The sequence below is a fragment of the Pinus tabuliformis genome, chromosome 4_1 (assembly GCF_031772625.1).
Source record: "Pinus tabuliformis cultivar Carrire ecotype Pingquan chromosome 4_1, CPIR1, whole genome shotgun sequence".
Classification (NCBI taxonomy): domain Eukaryota; kingdom Viridiplantae; phylum Streptophyta; class Pinopsida; order Pinales; family Pinaceae; genus Pinus; species Pinus tabuliformis.
The window spans coordinates 14,643,283-14,665,297 of record NC_142303.1 but is presented as its reverse complement, the minus strand read 5'-3'; the positions used below and the strand labels follow the sequence as shown (position 1 = coordinate 14,665,297).

The 22,015-nt window shown below is 38.9% G+C and overlaps 1 pseudogene; it reads right to left on the bottom strand.

Moving 5' to 3' along the window:
- Positions 1–744: 744 nt before the first annotated feature.
- LOC149173982 (Golgi apparatus membrane protein-like protein ECHIDNA pseudogene) lies at positions 745–1,306 on the bottom strand (annotated as a pseudogene).
- Between the last annotated feature and the right edge of the window lie 20,709 nt (positions 1,307–22,015).

Here is a 22,015-nt window from a genome sequence, read left to right as displayed (position 1 = left end):
TATAATGAGTTTTAAATACAGTTTCACAACTGGGGCAGCAGCAACTGCAAACTTGCTTGGATCCTTCAAATACTCCTTCGCTTTTGAATCAGAAATGATGGCTAACAAAACTCCAATAATTATAACACTGTCATGGACAGGACTTGAATACTCATATGCTTTGACAGGGGTACAAATTAATATTCTCTGATCTTGCCACTAGTTTGCTTCAGCATTGGAGATACCAGATTTCTGCTTCTCGCTGGTCCGATCTATTGGCTGGAATGGCTGGAAATTTAGTGAGCTCAACCTGTAGCAGAGTCGGTTTACAGAGGCAAAGTCATTCGGTCTTCTGCACGGAGATCAACGCACAGACCAGCTTATGCACAGTCTCACAGTGAGCAACAATGCATAAAATCCAACAGTTTATTACAAGAAAGAAAGAGATGTTTTCCGTATACAGTGAAAAACGTTTGACAAATAAATTCCCACTGAGAGCTGAGAAGGTAGACTTTATAAAAATAGAACAAGAAGTTCAATTGCTGAGCATGAAGTGTATGATGCAGTGATATTGAAGACAGTGTAATACACCAATGTAATACACCAGAACAGTGCAAAAGAATACAGCCACAATTACGATTTCCCAGGAAGACTATAGGACACTTCAATATCAAAGAATCTAGAATGCTGCACTGAAGAGATAAAAAAACTCGCAAATAATTATGATAAACATTTGGATTTGCTTGACAGAAAAAAAATCCTCTTCACTGATCTGTTATGTAAATATCAAACAACACTGAAAGCCGACTGAATTGTTGATGAAACATGCGAAGCAATAGTCCGAGATGCAAAATTTTGAACCTGTTTCTTTGCATCTTTTCAGCATTTTGGTAAATCCAACAATGTTTGCAATGCTTAAAGCCAAACAAACTCCAACCACTAGAAGATAATCAATGTTGAGCTTGATTAAGGCTACAATCCCCAATGCCACCCACACAACAGCTGTGAGATAAAGCGTCCACCAAAAGAGCCATGAATCCTTTTTGTTAATCTGGGATAATGACTCCTGATCTAGGGCTTCAAACTTCCAGACGCTGTCCCCTTGCTCACTGATCTCATTCCACCATCTTAGGCCAACTAATATCCCTCCACTAACATTCTTGACCACCCAAAAATCAAGAGCAGCCAGAAAGACCGTGACCACAAAAATGATCACAAAGGAATTCAAAAACAAGGAAAACAAGACATAGAAAGCAATTGCAGCTCCTTTGAATAGTACGTGAAAGAGACACGTAAATGGATTTGCATAATTCTCCCCCTCTGCCATCGGAATGCGCTGAAGGTAATCAAAACTCAGATGGGCTCCGTTCCATATCTCACTAGCGAAAAGAATAAACCAGGCAATGTCAAGAGCAAGTGCAGAGGCCAGCAGTACTGCATAAGTCCGACCCAGACTCTGACTGCTACTCAGAAATAATCACCTTTTCCGGGTCACCAACGAGGTTCCTCATCTCGAGAGATGGGTCAACTTCTCCCTCTTCTTTTTCTGTTGGCGCATCAGTCATTAAACTGATGTTTCCTCCTTTTTGAAACTCATTATTAATCTGACTACAAACTAAACTTTTCTGGGGAGAAGTGCAAATGGGCGGAATTATACAGCACAATATGTAATTTAGCGTGGATGTTTACACAGCATGGCGCATATATATATATATATATATATATATATATATATATATATATATATATATATATATATATATATATATATATATATATATATATATATATCAGTCACAATTACCAACAAAATCATAGAACCGTTCCATACAATATTTCTTCCTCGGCGATTAAACAGCAGCTATACGACAGGCAGAACGAATCTTCAATGGATTATTAAAACGATGTATATTGCACGCAGACAATATATATACATACCCAGCAAGTTAGGTTTTTTTTCGCCACCACTTACGCAATTGACATTTTAATTGGCTCATCCACGATTTATGATTAGAGCAATTAACCACAGGTGTACGTCGTTCAGCTTTGAATGGTTTCAACACTCGATTGAACGCAGAGGCTACACATTCCAACTCCACATAACGCTAAACCCATGGCCCTTTTTACACGCGCAGGAAAACATTCAGCAAGCACGTAAACAACGCATCTTCAAATGGATTTAAACATACGATACGCAGACAATGTCTCTATTCCCTTACGCCAGCCGCAGTAAAACTTCCACTCTTATCTGATGTCGCGACTGTTATGGCTGGCGTTGTCACGAACAATGCGCAGCTCTCATGAACTGGCAGCTACTGGGAACTGTCTCTTAATAAAATAGCAAATGCTAAATGCGTGTGGCACACAAAAGCAGGACAGAAGGAGAACGCTCAAGGAAAACTGATGCGCAGATAATGTCAGAGGCGCTCAGGACAGAGGGCTATGAGTAGTTACAAGGAGCGTTTCGTATGCAGAGAGCAACGTATTAAATGTAGGTGGAGCAGCGTAATTATCATGAAACGCTCATGGACAGTGCAGACAACACGCAGGAAAGGAATATGCACAGCCCAGGGAGTGCAGAGGATATGAAACGGTTTTGGAGTCAGAGCGCATTCAAATGAATATGTCAGGGCAGCGCTCAGGTTATGACAGCGCTCAGGTGAACGTTTAGGAATAGGACAGCGCTCAAGCGTTTCAATGTCAGGATGACAGCACAACAGAAGCGCAGGGCGCAGTTCAACGACTTCCAACTAATTTGCAGAGATGGACCATAAAAAAACTCATTAAAAACATAGAAGCGTTGGTTTACACAGGCCACAAAAACAAGTGGCTCACACAATATTGAGAAGGTTATGATCGTATTAGCTCTGATACCATGTTAAACACACATGGACAACAAAGAGTAGGAAAGATAAATCATGTGAGTTCATTCTTTTATTAACAGGAGATGTACATTTATAATACAATGTTGTGACTCTTGGGTTTCAGATCCCAAGGTCTCTTGGACTGCTTAGTCTTTTCGGCTTCCACACTAACCCTTTAGGATTAGGTGTCCAACATTATAAAAAACATTGAAAGAGCTATTTTTTTTTATGTGGGAAAGAACTATTTTTTTATAATGCTTAACCTTGACCATACATTACAACTAAACTTATATAAGTGAGGTTAAATGAGAAAGAATGACTATTCTCCTAGAATAAAAGTATACGTAAATTTATACAATATAATAGTTATAATTAAAAACCCTATATAAAATTTGTCAACAAATACAAAAATACTGAAGGATTGTTTAAGGGTTTAAACCAGAGAAAACCCCAATTCTAAAATGAGAAACAACATAATCCTAGATAACTATATGTAAAGTAGAATAAATATATGGTCAAACTCGTATCTGTGACTCCCTATCGAGTTTGAAAGAATTAGAAATTGTAAGTAATATTTAGAATAATAAGGTTACATATGTTTTGAAAACCCTAACCAAATCTATGTCAAGAAGAAGAAATAAGTTGTGGAACTAGTAATGGGTATTATAACATTTAGTATAATTTCTTACTTGTGAAACAAAATAAGTCATTCTTCTACAAAGTCAAAGGAGGAATATCTCCATATAAATTTAGTCAATGATCAACTACGAACGTGGAAAACGGGAGTCACCTAATTTTCCTAACTGATAACTAGAGAGACGTTAAATTAATAATAAAATCAATTCTGCAAAGAAAATGGAATAAGGGATTTCAAATAGTGAGAATTTTATTTACGTGTAGGAAGTTGTAGTGTTGAATTGTAAAATCGTCATTAAATGACAAGGAAAGTCCCAAAACCCACATATATTAAAAATTGTCGGTGGACGTCACAAGAGAATGAACCAAATCTAGGTTGTGAGTAATTCCGCTACACTTGTAAGGAAAAAAGTGTAAAATAAAACAAGTTAATAGTGAGAATGTAGTTACAAAGAAAAACCAAATATGGGTTGTGAATTTTGAATGAAAATAAAATCTAATAACTATGAAAAATACTTAGTATCACATTTCACCTTGAGACAAATAACGAAGTAAGACTTGCAAAGACAAAATAAGCTTTGTTAACACTTAGCTAGTATAGTGGAGAAAAAGAGAAGGGCTTGTTTTAGAGTGCATTGGATCCTTGCGGTGAAGCTTTATTTGAAAAATAAAAATGAGTGAATGAATGAAGAAGCTAGTGGACAATGTGGTCATTATAATCAATGAAAAAACATATTTAATGTACACCATTGATCTACAGAGAAGATTTTTATAGACATATTTGGGCACTGCAACCCCAAACACATATGTCCATAAAACCAAGGGCTTCCAAGTCCCTAAAAGTGTTGTTTCATACCCTAAAGTAGCAAGGTCAGTCGATTACATCATCTCCTAGAAGTTCTCCACGAAAAAGTAATTAGAACTGGTCAAACCTGGACCATATAGACTGCTCAATGCTAAGGGTGCGATGCATCTCACCTGCCACATGAAAAAAGTGCGATGCATACTGGAAAGCCCTTCTGTAGGGTGCAATGAGTGAGAGAAGACAAATGGCAGAAGCAATTTGGTAGGTGGAGACCCTGAGAATCTTCTAGAAGATGCTCATTTGACACTTGCCTCTCTCACTTCACCTAGGGATGAGTAAGATATCATGAAATCTCCAAGTGGAACCAAGAACTATCAGAGAGATGACACTAATCAAAATCCCAGAAGCTGACTCACCCCCCTGCAAACATCTATATATGGATCCCTCATCCTAGAGATCCAAAGGCTGGAATCTTGTATTTTGTAATGAAGTGTTGTTGGTTTCTCTATACAACATTGTATTGTTGGGTGATCTAAGCTTTTCATGAGATGAAGAGGGCTTTCATGCTGGGAGGATGGTGTTGGGTCAGACCAATGGGTTGTAATCCTCTCTTCTACTACTTCTGTCAATAAAGCTATTTGAGTTTTCCTCCATATTCTTGTGTATCTCTGAATCTTGTATTAATATATGCATTTGTATGGTTAATATACATCTGATCCTATATTGTTTATGGTTATATATCTCTATGCTTTGATGGTATTGTTTTGCTTTGACTCTATAGGTGCTCTTTGAAGCGAGACAACTAAGGAAGGAGTGGTGAGGTTCTGTCAAAGGGGAAAGGAAACAAGCAAGGAGTCAAGTGAAAGACTTAGGTTGGTACTCTCTGCTTCTTTCTCATCTATCTCTCATAAAGGAAAACACAAGTGACTTCAGTTTTTTTGTTTCTAAGATAACTACCCATCTTAGTGGGACTAGCAGCTTTGAATGGACACTAGTTTTCCCGATAACAAAATGGCAACTCTGCTGGGGAGCGAATAGCTTGTTTGCTTGTTTATATTTTTTTCCTTTATAAACTACAGATGGATCCTAAAGTTAAGCCAGCTAGCCTTCGAACTGCATTTGCTATGCAAGTGCAAAGTAGATCAATGCTGCTTCAGTCTATCTCTCGGTTTTGTTTATAAACTAAACAATCAACTTGCAAACATCCTAAGTGCCCTGGTGGTAGCTCAAGTAACCTCATTAGATCAGCACCTATACTTTGTATTTACTGAATATCATTAGCTCAGCTTGAATCCATGAACTAAGCTGCAAACTCTGAGCAAAAAACCAAGCCCAGTCTCATCCCTGGACCGTCCCACTGTCTCCTTTTCACAGTCTGGATGCATCACACCTCCTGTGTGTTGTAGGTGAGATGCATCCCTATTTCCCTGTGTTATAGGTGCAATGATCAGATAAGACTGTTTCTGCCTCCATATTTTCGTTTTCTCTTCATTGTCTATAGCTTTATTCAAGAGTTTTGCTATCTATGATTAGTATACCAATGTTGAAACTCCCTTCCTTTGCATTATTCAGTCTCCATTGTACAAATAATTGTGAATCTTTTATGTATTTTTTTCCATTTATAGTTCTCCTTTACAAAAAAGTAGCTGAATCGAACTGTTGTCTTTTGATTTGGAAGTGTCGCAAGTGTCGTTTTCATTCAAAGAAAAGAATCCTACTCTTTTTGATGGTCGCTTACATTATTACTCTTGTATTTGATTTGAATTATTGGTATTTCAAGTGTCGAAAGCAGTTTTCAAATTGAAGTTGAAAGTTTCGCTCTTAGCCTTCCTTCCATTTTTTTGAATTTGAAATCACAAAGTAGTCTTCCTTTTGTTTTTTGAATTAGAAATCACAAAGTATCGTCTTAGTCCTCCTTTCATTTTTTGAATTTAAAATCGCAAAGTGTCGTCTTCGACTTCCTTTAGTCTTTTGAAGAGAAAATTGTTAGTACTGTTGCTTTGAAAGAAAAGATAGTTCAAATTTGTACTTAGCATTGTTTTTGTCATTCACACATTAAGAAAGCGGAAAACAAATACATGCATGTGCATTTGAATTTAGACTGCTTGTTGATTTTGATTTAGGACAGTGCATCTAGTGTGTGCTCTCTGCTCTATGTTGAAAGAATTTTGCTTCTCTTTCCTTAGTAGCTAGGATTTTCATTGTGAAAATAAGACTAAATGACTGTTTATCATCTTAGATTGCATATTTAGGAATTGTATATCTACATCACATGGTGAACCTTAAAGGAAAACTTCTTAAGAAATATCAATTGTAAAATAAATTTAATGAACATAAAAATGCTTTGGAACCTAACGCACAACATTTATAAGTCTAGGCTAGAGGTGTATTCTGGCGTCGTGAAGCCTGGTAACTATCGTTTTCATCGTAGGTTGGGTGATTCCTCCTCTTTGAGATGACAAGTGCCAGTACGAACTTGTGCTCCCATGTACCATCGAGTATATATTGGGTGACCACAATAGGCTATATCCTTTGTCCTTAGGAAGTCGTATCTATTGCCCTATCAATCGTAATGCACTAAACACACCATTCAGGAAGATTGATTGTCGTACCATAAAAAGTATTCTGTAATTTTGCGATTAGTTTGGTAATCCCTCTATCTATATTTCCAAAGTAGTCTCTTTCATTCCTTTTCAGACTCCTTAAAGGAAAAGGTCCATATGAGCACTTGTCACTTCAGGCTCATTAAAAATAAAAGGAGACTAGAGTCATCTTTAGCTTTTTCTCGACTCTTAAAAATTGAAAAAGCAAGTTGTGTCAAAATTGTCTAAGATTAATTTAATTCGGAATAACATTTTCCCTTTTTATTTTGAGTTGATCAATTAATCCACAATCGTGGAAGAAATTCAATCAAAACCCCATCGTTCGTGGAGACTAACGAGTCAGTTGTCTTTGACTCTGGAAACGAAACCACTCCGGGCCAAGCGAGCTCGTTTTACTGGGTCAAAGTCTCCTGGTTTGTTTGAAACTTGTGTTTCAACATACTTAGAGACTCCAATTACTCTAACCATTTCTAGTATCCCTGCCTCTACAGAGGAAGTTCTGCAGTCACAAGAGGACATTAGAACTGATCTTAGTGTAACGGTAAACACTTCTATTCCTGAACCGACTCCATCTAGGGCTGATTCGGAAGGTGTCACCCCTCCAGCATCTGTCGCTGCAGAATCTTTACCTTCTTCGGCACCATAAATATTTTACGGACTTGATGGTCTACCTCTTCCACCTAGATTGATTGCTATATAAGAGATAGTGGAGGATCTTCCACCCAGTAGTCCAGTGCATTTTGGAACTGGTATCCACTTACATCCTTCTACTACAGAAGTTAGTTCTTTTTCATCGCAAGTTCCTGTCTAATCGCTAGAAAATATTTTGGATAGACTAAACATGTTTGAAAAAACATCAACATCTAGGACTGTGCCAACTGAAACAACTACAGTGGAGCTTCCTGCTGCTGTTCCTACAATGATTGCTGGTATACCATCTGTCCCGGCAATTTATCAACAAAAAGTCAGAGTCCAATCAGGGACTGTTTCGACGACATGGTTAGTTCCCATTTCTTCATCCAGACTCTCATCTGGTGTTTCTTATGTTGAAACTGAATGAGTTAATCTAATGTGTCTTCAAAGGCCAATCTACCCTTTAAGTACTGGATTACCACCATATGGCGGCAGTATGCCTTTTCATTGTTCTCTCCTGGAGAACAACCATATGGGAGTTTACAACAAAGTTCAATTCAAACAGGAATTAGATCAAGTGGTTGGGTACCAATACTACCTCAACAACCAAGGGTTGTATATTCAATGCAACCAATCCTTCCTATGTCAAATATTCCCACTAGACTTGCTATTATGACTGTATCACAAGTACAAGCGCTACCTATTGTATGCCAACCTCAAGTTTCTCAGGTTGCAATAAAACAACCTCTCGTCTCAGCGATTCAATCACAACCTCAAGTTAGTGCTTCCTCATCTGGAGCGACTCAGGCTCAAATAGGTACTATGACTCCACATCTTGGTCAATCATGCAGTATTGGAAAACAACAAATGGTCCAACAACCATGGTTGGTTCAATATCAACAACCGCAATTCCAACAATCATACCAAGGACCTGAGCAACAAGTCTTTGTAAGTAATGGGTAACCACATTTCCAAAGCAGTTATCAGCAACCATATTATAATGGTTATGCCAATCAACCTTATCAAAGTTATAAACATCAAATGCATTATGCTGGTATGCAAAGACCCACTGTTCAGGCGATCCCATATTATCCTGGGTGTGCTTTGCTGAACCTAAATCAACACTTGCCCTTCGTAGCAACTTTAGAATTACTAGATCTGAATCGGCAAACAAATAATCCAATTTCTTATGCCCCTTGGTGGCCAGTGATTCCTCATAAAATTTTGTCAGATATTCCTAAATTCAATGGAAATCTAGGTGAAGATCCATCGAATCATGTAATGGCATTCCCTTTGAGGTGTTCATCCAACACCTTGAATGATGATTTTATTAGGCTTCGCCTTTTTCAGTGAACGTTAACTGGTCCGGCAGCTAAATGGTATATAGAATTGCCTAGAACTTCATTTGATAACTTCAGCACCCTTGCCACTACCTTTTAACCCATTTTCTGTTACCCATAAGGTACGAAACAGGGGCAGAACTCCTTACCAACCTTAAACAAATGCCAACCACTCACATATCTGATCATATTCACGAGTGGCGGTGTCGTCGAAGAATGGTGAAGACGTACGTTCCTGATCAGCTTTTAGCTGAATGGTTTATAAATTCATTATTTCCCTCTATTACAGAGGATGTGGCTAAGGGAGGAGTTGTCACTGAAGAGCAGGTCATTGCTTGTGCAAAATATTTAGACTTTATCTATACTCAGTATGGCATGCTCTATGACAAAATTCCTAACACTTATAGACTAGAATTTTTAGTTCCTCCCCCTCCTAAATCAAACCAGGACTCTCATGCTGCCAATGGCATGATTGGTACAACAAGCATGAAAACTGCAAAGGATAAATCTAAGAAATCCCTTGCAGTTTCTAGTCAAAAAGCAAATGAAGAACCTCTTTCCTTAGAGGTTAATGTCGTGTCATCTGACAAAGGAAAAAATCCAAAGCAACCAGGGGGCAAGAAGAAAGGGAAAAATAATAAGAAGAAATAGGAAAATTCACCTCCTCAAGAGTATTTTGAAAACCCTACTAGGCAAAAGGGACCTCGTTATCCATGTTCCATATGCGACGACGATCATTTCACGAAAGATTGTCGACATAAAGCTAAGGTTATGAAATTTTTAAAAACTTCAAATACCCCGGCGGTGTTGACTAATCAATTTCTGAGCCTAGAAACAAACCTGGTTGCTAGTGATCGTGCTTCCCCATCCCAAGTGGTTATGCCATCCATCTCAAAATATCAAAATGATGCTTTGATATTAACAAGGAATAAATATTATGGAAATCCACAATCGTCGAATGAAAAGGCTACAGATCAACCAAGCAATAAGACAACAACTTCGTCGGAAGTTGTTCCACCAATCATTCCTGAATTAACAATAAAACTGCCTAAGGGAGTAGTACATAAATCGATGTTTAATCCTCGTGCTCGAGTAGCACATATTATAATATAGTGGAGGATTTGGCCGAATCGCCATCCGCTATGTCGACACTTGAAGTACTGCAGAAGCGCCCCTCCCAAAAGTAGGCTTTGTTATCAGCGATAGGTGGAATTGATCTAGCGGATTCCGATCTAGTGGCCTTTAATCATAAAGGATACAAACCTCAGTTACCAGCCTAGCTCCCTTTCCTCATACAGGTAAAAGCCCTCAACAAAACTATTCATCGAACAATCATTGATGAGGGGGCATCTATCTGTATTATGTGAATGAGTTGCTGGAAAACTTTAGGCTCTCCACCCTTGTCACGATCATCAACGACATTAAACACTTTCGATGGAAGAACATACACGCCGTATGGGATATTAAGTAACTTGGAAGTTGAACTGGGGGGCAAGACAGTAGAAATTGAAGTTGAGGTCATTGATGGAAACCTTGACTAAAATATCTTGCTAGGAAGGCCCTGGATTTATGCTATGCCTCCTGTTGTGTCAACATATTTTAGAAAGATTGCATTCCCTTTCCAAGGCGGAATTACAATCATTGACCAACTAACCTTCCTCCCCAACAGCTTGCAAGTTACCGGAAGCATTCCATTGATCCATGAAAGCTCTCAATCACTTCAAAATATTGGAGTAGGTCTCCTAAAAGACCCTTCCTTAATGGGGACTTTTGCCCTTCTGCCTCCGAGTAATCTGGTAGAAGTGGCCAAAGTGGAAACCTGTCACATGATATCTTCTACATCAACAAAGATGAAGAACTCTGAACATTTTGATAGTGTGGATCATCGCGAAGTATTTCCTCGAGGCCCTACCATAGCTACATCATTTGATGATCAATTTAGTGATGTTGTACATTATGTACTGGGGGTATTGGAACCAGATCATTCCTTCATGACCCCTTATGATTTGTGATCAAAGGTTTCTAGAGGATAGTTCATTGACTGGTGTCAACCTTGTTAAAAAATGAAACCAAAGATCTGAGCATAATTCCTTGTCTTTTGTCAAGCTCATTAAAAATGAAACAAGGCTGAGCAAAATTCCAAGTCGAATCTTTCACTTGATCTCGTAAAGGAACCTTCATTCCATCCACCTAATTACTACAAGTAGTCTAGTGAATGTAACAAAGCTTAGGGGGCATGCACCATTGTCTATTTTGCACACAAACCTAGCTGTAGAGATAAGTTTCCCTGTAAGTTATGTGATCGGTCCGGGTGACCTTTAGCCTTTGTCTATTTGGTAGACAAAGTGCAGGAAGTATTTTTTCTAAGTATTGATAGAAAATCATCATGCTTAACCACAGTAAGTTTCCATATGGTTACTGAAGTTTTTTTTTATGCTGGGGCCATGCAAACGTTTTTATACAAGCAAAAACGACCAATTTCATTGTTTAGCTTTTTAGCGTTTCTTGCTTTTTAGCTTTATATTTTGGTCATTCCTAGCTTACATAGAAAGGAAAACGAGTAGTTTTATGCAAATTTCAAGCTTTTTAAAAAATAAACCTCACCCCAAGCAGTTTCACACGAAGTTCAAGCTCATTAAAAAATAGACCTAGCAATGAGCATATGTTCCACCAGAGTTTAAGCTCATTAAAAAATGAACCCACCTTCGGTAAATAACCATTGCGATCGCATAATTATCAACTTTTAAACCTTGGTCATGTTCTTACCATCACCTCCACTCCTTTTTAGCCGATCATACGCCTCCAATTGATTATTTAGCCCTTTTGAGGAACAACTGCGATGACTGATCCTATTAGCCACTTTCTCTACACTATTGTGATTGAAAAAAGTTCCAAACCTTATCTGGAACCAACTGCTATCCGAAAACATCACTCGTTCCTAAAAAAACAAGTCTCCTTTAAGCTCTTTTCATTTGACTCATAAAATATGAAAAGATTGCTGAGAAATTGGCCTCTCCAGCTCGTTAAAGTGATTGGAAGTGCCATCCCTCCTCTAGATTTTAATCTTTTTGGACCTGAGTGATTATTACACAAAAATATCGAGCGTTTGTCTTGTTCAACTCATTAAAACTATCGAAAAGTCATCCATTTCGCATTTTTTTATACTTTCTTGGACTTAAGGTATTATATTATGAAAAAGGAATATTGAAGTTTCCTTTCCATCTCTTTTTGGACTCTCTAAAATTGAAAAGAACCGAGTTATCTTTGTCGTTAAACTTGTTAAAACAATAGCGACAAACTTGTCCATGTAGACAAGAGTGAGTTTCACTGTCGCTAGGCTCGTTAAAGCATAGCGACAGGTTTGCCTGAAGGGAAAAATATAGAACAAGCATATGTTATCCTCTCCAAGCTTGACAAAAATAAAGAGATAATGGTTAGAAATGAGCGAGGAAAATTGGGAAGAAAACTTGAAGAAACTTTATTAGTAGTAGGTCGCTCTTGAACATGACACTTTCACTCCATGATTGAGTCGGGTTGGGTTATTTCGTTCACCGGTCAAATCACCATTTGTCCACCATACCATCCACTTTTGGGGTCAATGCTAGAAATCCATTTCAGTGTCGCTGATATGTTCAACAGAAGTCGCTCAGAGAATTCACCAACCTAGCTTGTGTCTCATCCACTGCAATACCTTCATGCTTCATTCTTTCATGACTGCCACCGTGAACCTTGTATCATCAGATCGTTTTCACCTGAACAAAATCATTTGCTCCATTTCGTGTCGTAGATGTGGGATTCATTAAGGCCCTCCTATGATGGGTCACTTCTTGTTGACATCAACTCATTATCCAAGAACTCAACTTAGGAACAACCCATTCAATACTTTGAAGCTTGCATGCCTCAATGGAAAGTTTCTCATTTCCGGCGACATGTTTACATCAATGGCCTTCGACCGAAATATTTTGCGTGGTGTTCGACATCGACTCATGTATTCACACCACGTGAATTATACTATAGTACCTTGAGGGTCATCATCATCATCAGTGATTCCTCTCGCTCCTGCTAACAGCTTACATCATTGGCCGGTAATCAGGTGATGTCTTTCCATGTTCGACATCAGAACATATTCTCACAAGGATCGACTTGTACTTCGGGCAAAGATTGAACGAGTTTTGAAGACCCCGGATCTAGTTTCATCCATCCGGGCTGCGATATATTCAGGAAAATAAAGACATCGAATGTACATTATTGCTGCACAGATAATAATCGAAGCCAAAGGATGATGGCTCTACCAGAATCATCAGTCTGCCACACAGACGGTTGTCTGTCCTATGTACATGAAAATGAATTTATAAAGTTGAGCATGGGAATGCCTGCCTCAACTAGATCATGAAAATATTATGAAGATAATGTATTGTATTGTATCTTATTATAGGTCACCTTCTAGCTCAAAAAACCTCGGATCCTCATGATAAAGCATTTCACCCGACATAAAAAAGATTTACGACCTCATGCTTTAGGGGGCAATTGTTATAGACATATTTGGGTAGTGCAACGCCAAACACATATGTTCATAAAACCAAGGGCTTCCAAGTCCCTAAAAGTGTTGTTTCATACCCTAAAGGAGCAAGGTCAGTGATTACATCATCTCCCAGAAGTTCTCCATGAAAAACTACTTAGAACTGGTCAAAACTGGACCATACAGACTGCTCAGTGCTAAGGGTGTGATGCATCTCACCTGCCACATGCAAAAAGTGCGATGCATACTGGAAATCCTTCTGTAGGGTGCGATGAGCGAGAGCAAAAAAATGGTAGAAGCAGTTTTCTAGGTGGAGACCCTGAGAATCTTCTAGAAGCTACTCATTTGACACTTGCCTCTCTAAATTCGCCCAGGGATGATTAAGAGATCATGAAATCTCCAAGTGGAACCAAGAACTATCAGAGAGATGAAACTAATCAAAATCCCAGAAGATGACACTAATCTATTCTTATTTGTGCTACAAGCACAAATAATGAGTGTAGGGGAAAGTGAGAGCTATGATTCATGTTCTCCAGATTTAAAGATCTAATCTCAATACTCCTGACATGCATATACATACACAATGTTAATACAAATGATGAATCTGTGAAGGAGCTTAAAACACATCTAGCAACAATAATTACATGAATTCAGGGAAGAAGCATGGGCATTAACATGAGTTAAACAAAGGGGAACACATATTGTAATCCTTTGAAGAGGGAATCACCATTGTTTCCTTGAAATTCTGAAAATACATGTATTACAAAGGAGATACAGTCTCAAAAAATAACATGAAGTGTTTTCTCTAGAATTTTTGAACACAAACTAAGTCTTCCTTTCCCCTATTTATTTGGAGAGGGGAGCAAGAAGCTACATCACAACAAAAATATATATCTCTAGACTGAGTTGTGAGGTCGACTAGTTGTATTGGTCATGAATGGCTCTGTGGCCCAAAAAGATATTACATAAACAAATGCCCCATTTGAAGGAAGGCATGTTACATGACAAAACTAAGTAAATAATCAGAAATAATATTAAATGAATGTCCTTGTGCCTATCATGTGATTGCACTAGCCTCGGGCTATAATTTATTCATAGTATGGCCGCTTATTCTCCTCATTTTTCTTTTACTGTGAGGGTGCCTTATTCAGTGAAATGGGGGGTTGGGTCACCTGTAAGTTGCTGTTGTAGTCTTGTGTTGTGTAGAGGGGCAAGGCTCCATACTGGGCCATTAACCTTTCGGAGTCCTGGGTACCTCTCTATTGCTTCGCCATGCTCCATTAAATTCCTTAGCTACCGTCTTATCTGCTCATTAAAACTTTTTACTGCACTGTGAATGCATTGATGTGGTAGTTGAGAGGCATTCCCTCGAAACAACATAGTCGCGTAGGCATGTGATTTCTCCTTTAAAACAAGTGAAAATAGGTGTTTTTGTGATTTCCCCTTTAGTCCCCCTTATGTATCCCTTCATGTGTTTTTCCTCACATGACCGCAAGCTTGGACCAGGGGTTGAGCCCTCACACGCTAAGGCCCTCACACCTGTGTGTGGAGGCCTTTTCCTTTGTTATTGATTTCTCACGCATATCGGTGCTTCAACATTGTTTTATTGTGCTTTAAGCTTTTTCCTTGGCATGGGGTGACAGTCTGAATGTGAGATCCTTATAGGCTCTGCCTTAATCCTTTATCGCATTTCGGGGGAGTACCCACATATCACAATCGCATGCTGGAGGAGAAGGCCCTTACCCTTTTTTTTGGAGGGGGCTCATAGCCCCGACACAAGGTCCATATAGACCCTGCCCTAATAATTTATTGCATCTGGAAGGGAAATCCTGCATATCGCAATCACACATGCACGAATGGTTTAAGATTTTTTTTCCTTTAACTGCGGCAATTGCTAGTCCACATGGTGATGTCATCACTACCACATGTCACCCTGTGAGTGGTGACATGTGGCACCTGGAAATGACCCCATGTCACCCTTGAAAACACTAAAAATCAGTGACACGTGTCCTCTACCATGTCATCAAGCATACTACAAGGTCAGTGCTGACATCAGTTGCCCTGTGAGCTCAGAGGGCCAATGAGAGGCCTCCACATGGTCCCCTGGAGGTGAGAGAAAGGGGGTATGCCCATCCGTATTTTTTCCACCTTTCCTATGTTAGAACTTTTCAGCCCTACCCTTGTGGTGCAATACTTTGTTGCAAATTGGCCACCACACAGTCTTAGGGGTTTGTTGTAACTAAGGGACTATTGAATCTGTGAGATGTGGGATGTGATAACGGCGTTCGGGACTGTGACATGTCAATAACCTTAGTTTTGTTCCCCAAGGATCCTAATGATATGCCAATATGCAATATTCGATCGACAATTCATTGCTTTTCATTCCATCTTTTTTCCTTGCTCGCTGATCTTCACTGATCGTCGATAGCTGATAACCCCAAGCCACCTATCGTCAAGTGTCGTGTCGCCATTTGGAGGAGAGAGAACGAAGTGGCTCGAACTTTGTTTTTCAACGCTTTTCCTTTGTAAATGGTTTTCAGCCTGCCACCAGAACTCTTACACTGCATCGCGATATCAACCCCCGCAAGGTTTTAGAGTGTCAGCCCATTGATCTGTCGGTATGCCAATATATCGATTTCCGATAAAACTCTGTGCGCAGACCCACCAACTACTGATATGTGATATTAGTGATCAATGGATGGTTATCTTTTGTACCTGCCAATGTTCCTTGCATGCTAGAAAGCTCGATTTGCAATTGTGATTAGCCTTTCGAGGTCCCGATTGCGATTCTTTCTCCATACTTAGCCATTTTCCTCAATTAGCTCAGCTTTTCCAAGGAAATATTCAATTTTCTTTAACTTCTTCTCTAGGAGTCCATTTTTGGACTTCCATATGTCATTGGAAAGCTCTTTCTAAGCACAAGGCACTAGTCAGGGGCTGATCAAGCTCTGAGATCATTTGTGACCTAGGAGAGTGGCTCCAAATTTCACTGCTCTTGGATAATATTGACCAATTGAAATCCACAATGTAGTGAGTGACAACATTGGTCCCAACTGGGGACAGTGCCTTGCTAGAAAGGTGTTGAGGACCTATAGACCAGTAGTCTTTCCTTCCATTGGGCATGGATTTATTCTTAAAAAAAATATAATTGTGTGAAAAAGGAAATTTTGATAATAAACTGAAAGACTCAAATAACAATTTCAATGCACACACCAGATAATTACAATGAGCAAGAGAGAGATATCTCTAATTTCGAAAATTAAATTTTAGGAAGTGATCATTTACATGTAGTTCCAGTAGTTCACTATCCATGTTTTCAAGCATGTAAGTGTTTGTTCCCCTCTTTTCTGTAATCTTGAAGGGGCCAACCATAGTGGATCAAATTTCCCATGCTTTCCTTTGTCTGATCGCCTTACATCCCATCTGAGCATTAAATCTCCTTACTGAAGAGGTTTGTCCTTAGCCTTATTATCAAACAGAGATTTCATCCTTTGTTAATAGTTTAACAATTTGGTCCCCACTTCCTCTCTGTTCTCGTGAAGCTCCACTAGCTGATTTATTCTTTTGGTTAAGGCACTTGGTTCTTCCTTGACTTCTTGTAGCAACTTAGCTACTCTCATTGCTAATTGGATAGGGAAGACATAAACCTCGCCATATACTAGCTCAAAGGGTGATTTCCCTATGGATCCTTTGGGTGTGACACGGTTAGCCCTGTTGGAACATCGTCCCTAAGGTCAATTTTGGGGTGAAAGCCCAAGTTTTGGGGCTGAAAGCCCAAGTTTTTGTGATGTAAAGTGTAAAGTCTTTATGATTTGTAGTCGCCGAGCGCGTAGATGTAAAGTGTCATAAGAGGGTTTTACCCTTTGTTTATGTAAGTTGTGTCAACTTTAGTAGACCTACCCATGGTCCACACACCATGGGATTGTATAAAGAGGAGAGTCTTAGAGAGTCTAAGGAAGTTCAGTAAGTTTCGAAGACGAAAGTAATGGGCAATAGGGGCTAAGAGTAAAGAATATTAGGGTAGAAGAGAGGCTCCACAACTGTGTGCGTAGAGGCCTAGAGTAGAGTCTGAAGCTGTGTGCGGACGCCTCAAGTTGAGTGCCCACGGTAGTTTTAGTCATAAGGAAATCGGAAGCATCAATAAAGAGAGTATTAAGGAAATATCTGCATTTTATCCATTTACTTCAATTATGAACGAATGTGGTTATGTTATGATGAATAATGGGTTTATGATTTAATGTTGTATTGATGCGTGAATCTCTATTTTCCGCATTGTTATATGAATGCAAGTAATAATATCTACTTACGCAAAGAATATACTAATGCATGCTAAAGATATCTGACACTTAAGTAAATCTGGGTAATAACAGACTTAGGAGTGATTACAAAGGCGCGTAAGTGGTTGCTTCACCTGTTTAAGATCCACGAAAGATAGTCATAGACCTTCTCGAAGATCTAGAGACTAGTAAGCAGAAGTTATATCGATAAGCCTCGAGGGCTTATCAATCTGTGTGAAGGCAGCGAAAGGGTACAAAACGACATCATAACCATTTCTGGGAGCAGAAACTTGGTTCCAGCATGCCCCCATACTGCTTCGGGTGAAACTTCAGTCCGCGCTCTGCGGATTGATGCTGAAAGTGCCAATAGTGTAGGGATTTGTTTGGAAAACTTAACTTTGAACTTGGGTCAGGACCCACTAAGCCAACAAATGGTTCCATTGCTGGGAATGGGATCTACATAAAGAGATGTGTGATGTTGCATCACTCAAATCCGACAAAGAGAGAAATAGAAGATTGGTTGGATAGAAAGATCCATGAATTCGGGGCGCAAGGGAACAGGAACCCGCGATTGACGAAATAACAATGGCTGGACATGTATATGTGCACAAAGATACATGAAATTTTCTTTTATTCTTTCCCGGTAAAATTATATGAGTGGATCGCTAAATTGGCAAATGGCCAAGGAAGGTAGGGGCTTGACGTGCCGATAGTGTCGACCCGGAGTTAGTGCAGAGATTGGAATCCTTTGAAGATAAGATCACACACATTGTAGATCATTGGATTGATCGTATCATACGAGGATTCGTGACAGAGTTCACGGTTGATACCTTAGTTACCTACAAAGAAGCATAGTGATGCTTCTTCAAAGGACCACGAGGTAAGTATTTAAGGTCTTTGAATACTTGGATTAAAATTCTCTTGTGTGAAAAATAGGTTATGCGATTACCTTGATGTTTGGAGCTACCTGAAGTGGAAAGTTATTGAGGGATAAAAAGGGAACAAGACATGAATATAGCCTGCTGATTGAGCCTCCTCTTAGTGACGATGAAGAAGCAACACAGGCTTCCCCACAGAGCGTTGTCTAGTTAATAAGGCAAGGGTTCCCATGAATACCACATCCATCCACACCACCTCCATCTTCACCTCCACCGCAAACACGTTCAACCACATTGCCACCACCTCCACCACCATTCAATATGGTGAATTCAGCCAAATTTCCCATTTTCAAGGACTTGATGAATGAGGATCTAGACCAGTTTGGTTTGTTATGAAGGCTGTGTGAGAAGCCCAAGGCATTACAGATGATGAGATGAAGAAATTTATGTTTGTCACTGCTTTAGAGGAACGCGCGCTAACATGGTACATTAAGTACTACACTAATAACTCAATGGCTACGTTGGCGGACATTCAGACTATGTTGAATAAGGAATTCAGTAGGCCCAAATTTGAAGCGCAATTGATCATTGGATTCAAATTAATCATGATGAAGCATGGCGAGACACCCTCGGAGCTGGATTAGAGATTGAAGTGAAAGATTTGTGAACCTAACATGAACCTTATGGATGGGCAGCACCACAAGTTGTTTGTGGCTTTGCTCTTGCCTCATCTGAGGGTTGTTGTATTGCAGCAAAAGATTGGGACCCAGGACAAGGCCCTGGAGATTTCAATGAGATTGCATGATGCACCAATTCAAGATGCTTCTTTGGGAGTTTAGCAGATTCATGCAGAATCACATAACCTTTGCCTAGATTTCCAAAGTTTCAAGAAGGATAGAGCGGCTTGGCCAAAGATTCGCGAAGAGGTTCTGTGTTTGAAATGTAAGAGTCAAGGGCATGATAAATATCATTTCCCTATCTTTGCGAATTATGTTGTAGGAGGAGGATCAATGCCTCTGAGGCCGGAAGCTCAAACAGGGCAAGTACAAGGCCAACGTCGTGGTGTGCTATCTATTAAGTAGCTGGAAAACATGCGACAGATAATTGCCACTTGTTGTAGAAATTTGTATAGACACCGTAATGGCTCTTCTACAACTTCTACTAATCAGTATGTCACGATGAGCACAATTGTCGCAGTTATAAGTTAATGATGGAGAGAATGCCCATGTATTGGATGTAGACAAAAAAGCGGCATCTGGATCAAGGCATTGGCGGAGGCAGAGGAGGACCTGCGAGAGGTCAGGGGAAAGTTATTTTCTATAATTGTAGAGGTCCAAGACACTATGCAGGAGAATGAACGAACCCGATGTGCATGTCGTGCCAATACTGTACCCAATTTGACCGCACGAGAGAAGACTGACCTATATTAATAACTAATATGCGTGAAAAGGGGGCGTAGCCTCAATAGCCTACACAAAACCTGTAGATGATGAGGGCTGAACCCCGTGAAGAGGACTGCAATCTTAATATTGTGTTGCGAAGTGGAATAACAACTAGCAAATATAAGGGAAAGTGGCCTGAAGAAAGTGAATGGGTCCCAAAAGCTCCAGAAAAGGAGGATGGCTTTGATTTGGTCCACGCAAAGGAAACCTTCATGGAAGCAAAGAAAAGCTCCACTTAGGCTTCTACCTCAAGAGATCACGATAAGCAGTTTGAAGAAATGGACCCATCGATGCTTACTACCTTCTTGGAGACCTGTATGAAGCTACTATGTGATAGTAAGGTCGTAAAGGGATTACAGGAGTTGATCAATAAACGTGCTAGTAATGCTCGTGAGGGGCTGCGTGTGGTGAGGAAAATTTATAAGAATAAGGAAAGAACAAGGTGTGAGATTAGGCTCACCATGCAAATAAGAGAGCATGAGATGGACCAAGTTATTCTAGATCTTGGGTCAGATGCGAATGTTTTGCTGAAACAGAAATGGGAGAGGATGGGCAGACCTGCGCTACAGTGGTTTCCTATTCAATTGAGGATGGTGAATCAACAAAAGATTATACCCATGGGAAGATTACAGGGAGTGACAATCGATATTGAAGGCATGAGCGTATTGGCGAATTTCGAAGTAATAGAAATTGTCGATGACAACAATCCCTACCCCACACTCCTTGGGATTGACTGAGCTATTGACATGAAGAGTATGAAAATTCTGAAATGACCTCTACATAGAGGTTGACGAGGATGGGGTCTCGTGCAAGTGGTGGCTTACAAAGATAGGAATATGACTTCTTTCTAATAGTGGGGAGTCAATAATTGATAGAAAGTAGGGGTTTTCTAGCTCGTGATGGGTAGAAAATTGTAATTGGGGTCATATGTTCTAATGGTAGTTCCAAACTCACCAATGTAAATATTTGTTTACCGATAATAGAAAATTAGAGATTTTATGTGTTAAATTTTTGTTGAGTTAACATATTTAGATCTCTTTTGATTTGCTAGGCTACTACTAAAAATTTAGCATTTTCAATGATTTTTTTTCAAATTTTATAAACCATGGCTCTACTTACTCACTTCCAACACTATTTTCCCACCTCCTTGGCATCATCATAGTAATGGTAACCATGGTATAATTTAAATAGTTTCTCACCTATCATTGGGTACCAAGAATTTGAAGTTTTATAGAATTTTTTTTTTTTTTTTTGCAGAAAAAACTTTGAAATGTCTAAAGTGATTGGCAAGATTAATTTGAAACTATAAATTTAACTTGTAAGTACTTAACTTGCACCTCATAAATTCGTATGAGTGATTTATATTCTAATGAGTGATTTTGGAAAAAAATGACTTACACAATCTCCTTAGTTGTAATACCTAATTCTTGTCACCATTCTTTGATTGATTGACCCATTGAAATTTAACTTCTAAAAAACACAAAAAGAAATATAGAAAATTATTAGAAGAGTGACATTCTCTAATTGAACACAGCTAACTTCTTTGATTGATTGACCCATTGAAATTTAACTTCTAAAAAACACAAAAAGAAATATAAAAAATTATTAGAAGAGTGACATTCTCTAATTGAACACAGCTAACCTACATTTCTTAAGCAATTTTTCTATATTGTAAAACTAGAGTAGCCAACCATTTTACTTTAAAAAATCTTCTAAAAATAACTACTAACTCATTTTCATAAAATTATATAAACCATTAAGTAGAAAAAAAAATCATCCAATATACCATACAATTGAAATTCGAAACCATTCATATCATATGGTAAAAAGGAAAAAACTCTATTTATTATCTTATATGATAAACATATAGAAAGATGAGATTAATCAAATATCTTATTTGAGCTGCCAAATCCTCTTTAACTTTTTAGCATTAATTAGATGTTCATACTTTGAAATCAATTAATTCAATATATTTTTCATATGTGTCTAGCTCAAGGCTCTAGTATAGTTGATAATGACCTATAGGCTTGGGTTGTTGA